The 3,618-nt window shown below is 32.5% G+C and overlaps 2 long non-coding RNA genes across 4 annotated transcripts; both read right to left on the reverse strand.

Moving 5' to 3' along the window:
- Positions 1–1,045: 1,045 nt before the first annotated feature.
- LOC126876567 (uncharacterized) lies at positions 1,046–1,521 on the reverse strand. Its single transcript, XR_007694320.1, has 2 exons — positions 1,382–1,521; positions 1,046–1,315 (listed from the first exon to the last, which is right to left on the reverse strand). It is a non-coding gene; the product is annotated as an uncharacterized LOC126876567 (long non-coding RNA).
- On the reverse strand, positions 1,518–2,288 carry LOC126876568 (uncharacterized). 3 transcript variants are annotated; one of them, XR_007694323.1, is made up of 4 exons: positions 2,270–2,288; positions 1,869–1,960; positions 1,607–1,751; positions 1,518–1,547 (listed from the first exon to the last, which is right to left on the reverse strand). It is a non-coding gene; the product is annotated as an uncharacterized LOC126876568 (long non-coding RNA). The 3 variants fall into 3 exon arrangements; XR_007694322.1 differs by lacking the exons at positions 1,518–1,547; positions 2,270–2,288 and adding an exon at positions 2,062–2,080 and having other exon boundaries at positions 1,723–1,751; XR_007694321.1 differs by lacking the exons at positions 1,518–1,547; positions 2,270–2,288 and having other exon boundaries at positions 1,723–1,751; positions 1,869–2,047.
- Positions 2,289–3,618: the final 1,330 nt, after the last annotated feature.

The following is a 3,618-nucleotide window of genomic DNA, read 5'->3' on the forward strand; positions in this document are numbered from 1 at the left end:
CGCCGAACGTAGCCGCGGTCACAGGATGAACGCTTTGTCTAACAAAGGCATGGAATAATTCTATAACTCTCCTTAAGAAGGAAATAGTTGTAACACTCGACAGTAAACATTTCAACGGTCCCTGTCCCGTAGCTCGCCACACGCAGACCCTGTTCTTCGAGTAAGATGATCGAGTAAGATCGATCGTATATATATATGTAACTATGCACTAAATTTGAAACGTATGCGATGTATTGAAAGTTTTAAAAGTTTCTTTCAAGTTTCAGATATTTAATCTAAATTAGAGATATATTAGTAAAACATGAAATGAAATATATATATTTACATTATAATTTTTAAACATATTCGTATTTTTAAACATCATTAAGTAAATTTCTAAATAATTAAGAATATACTGCTTCTTATTAAATAGGTACGAAATGTTTTTATTAGCGAGAAGCTATTAAAAGTGATGGTTGACAAATTGTATCGATATACCACAAGTTGACGAAGTATACCAGTAATAATTTAACAAAGCAAATTCTTCACTGCGATCTTCGAGAGAAATTCCTTGGAATTGGAATTGTTGTAACGAACGCAGCTGCATTTATAACATGCGACATAAGTAAACTCTTTTATATACTAAGCTATTTGATTAATGCTAAGTATGTAAGAAATCTAAAAAGCTTTTAAAATCGTATATTTATCATTGTACTATTGATTTTCCTACCATTTCGAAATGTACAACTTTGAGAGTAATTACTATATCTTCGTTCTTAAATAATGGAGCAGCTAGCGAAAAAAATGAAGGAAAGGCGGAGAAACGATGCAGAATATTCATAACGTGCACGTGATTCATCTGCATGTTTCAGTTTTGTTGTATATTTCACAATCGAACATTTTCTTTTCTCTTCTATCGTACTCTTGTATCTTGTGACGTGACTGTTTCTCGTGGGAGATAAGAGCAAGACGAAATGCGGTTTCTAGCATTTCGCAAACAAAAAAGGACGAAACTGTTCGCTTTTCTTCTGTTTTCTTGTTTTTAAATAGAGATGAAAGATAAAAAGACATATCTACAGAATTTATTCTATTTCCATTACACTATTTTCATCTAAATCAATTGGCTTGCTGAATAAATTCTTCTTGTTTACAGGCATAGCTAATAGAGATTTGGATAGTCTAATATGGCTTATTTTCATTCTTTTTCTTAGCTCTAATACTTTCTTTAAATCTTTCTCGCCAAACCTTATAAATTTAAAATTATTCGCACACTGTAATTCATTATTCCAATTCAATAACATTTCACATTGAGTTGCATTTAAAATATCAGAAATTTCTGAAAAATAAAGGAGGGTTTGTACATCAGGATATATTGAAAATAAATTTGGCTGTAATTCTTTACCTATTCCACGTGTATGATATTCTCCTAGTTCTTTCTACTCTAATTATATGTTCCCTCCTAGCATGCTGTCTACTCCTGTTGCTACCTATAGACCTTTTAATAGTAATTTCTTCCATTTCTTCATCATTTCTTGCTGCATACCTTTGGATCAAATATAGAACTATAACTAATCACATCTTTAATGTACAATCTCTGTATCATCATGTGTATACATTTTTGTTTTACCTCCGTTTCTAACAAACTTGCAGTTATCTCTGGAGTATAGGGTCACACGCCTGGAATCATATTGTTTCTGATCCACGATATTTTCTCTCCTATTGAATTCTGTTTTATCAAGCAGGACATTTCTGCCTTCTGTCTATTTGATATTCTGAAACAAAACACATTGTCCATTTCCTTCTTTATTACACAAAAGTATTATATAATCATATAAAATAAATGAAATGTACATAACAAAATCACATAATTTAATAGTAATTGTATTTACTTTTTGGCTTTTTTCGTAATAGCGATAGACTTTCTGCTATTTGGATGTATCATTTTCTTTGGCTTCAGGAATTCTTTTCTCATTGCAGTGGCCTATAAAAGACAACAAAATAAATTAGTTAAAATATTACCATGGCTATGAATTATTTCGATTATCCTAATCATCAAAACTCCAACTCAGGCTATCCGTTTACTCAATGTATAATCATGCACAGGCGAATCGTCGACAGTATCACACGCTTAGAAGCACTAATAGAGTAGACAAAACATCCTACATGCCGCAGCTATCGAAACAATAACCAGATAGCAACGGATAGGCGCCTCTGATATACACCCGACGATAACCGCTTCAGAGGGACTAAAACCTCAGTACAAGAAGTCTCCCAAATCAGCGTTCTATACCTCTTTGTTATAACACTCTGAACCGTCACTCTGTTGGATTCATACAATAAATTTTACCACTATATCTAAAGTTTAATTCTTTAACTTATTTGTGAAACGTTCGAACTGCGACTCGAGGAGATCACCGGTGATTTGTCAATTTCGTGATTTGTTGTGTCTCGTATATGATAACAGCAACGACGGCGACGCCTATCGATAGTAAAAGTAATATCGAAGTATACCTTCCTACCATGACATTTCCGGACTAACAAACTTCAAAATTGGTTTCTTTTGTTTCAAGATATTTTTAGCTATTTTTTTTTAATCTTATAATGATAACCTATTTTAAAATGTGCAATGTTTGATAAATGTACATTAGTAAAATTTCATACGAAGAAAGTTTTTGGGAATCCGTATTATATCCAGCGAGCAGAAAACGAAGACTTGACGGAAGTTGACAACAATGGAGATAAAAGTCTTTATCGTAATATTGTTTTTATTGATTTTAACGTCAGATGGAACGGGTTTCGACAGAAAACGATCCACCAAATTTCAAAGAGGTAACGAGCAAACTTCAAGTAAAAACGAGCAGAAGTCAACACCCGATTATTATTATTACTGCGACTCAACAGAGTTTGGAGTAGTATTATACAAAAGATTCCGTATTTGCGTTCTTGTTCGCCGTGCGACATGATAGAAATTGATTTCTCTTCCGCTTGTATCAGATGCGGGATGTTGGTTGATCCTTTTTCGCCGGTCTCGATTATCCTATTTCTCTTTATTCGCCTATTTTTTAAACACAAATATAGATTTTTTACGATTATTTATATTGTTCATGACATCATTTGACGAATTCTTCGAGAACTTCGCAAGGGAACCAAGACATAAATGATATTTAAAATGTTTATAGCAGTTCTGAAGTAAAGAGAAGCGATATTAGTTTGAAATGATGGATCATTTCAATGACTTTATTATTTATTGCCTTAATAGCTATCTACATATTATTTTAGTTGCGTTTTTCTTTTGGATTTGAAATGACTATCTTGTGTTTCGTCAATAATTTGTCTTGCTTCTCTTGGTGCATTTCTAAACGTAGTATTGACATAAATGAATTTTTTACTGCAAGAGTCAACATCACTTTTTTTCGACTTCTCTTTTAGGTTACAAGAGTACAAAGCTATATATAGGCCAAAACATGTATGTATTTTTCGATAAAAGATAAATTTTTATTCAAAACCTACGAGACTGCACGCAGATATTTCAAATTGCAGCGAATATTATCACGAATACTTCGCGTTAAACATGTTATATCTTTTAACATTTTCAGAGACGCGTAAACATCTGCAAGCTATTTATCACTTTATTCGATT

This window comes from Bombus huntii, unplaced genomic scaffold (assembly GCF_024542735.1).
Source record: "Bombus huntii isolate Logan2020A unplaced genomic scaffold, iyBomHunt1.1 ctg00000083.1, whole genome shotgun sequence".
In the NCBI taxonomy this organism is placed as follows: Eukaryota; Metazoa; Arthropoda; class Insecta; order Hymenoptera; family Apidae; genus Bombus; species Bombus huntii.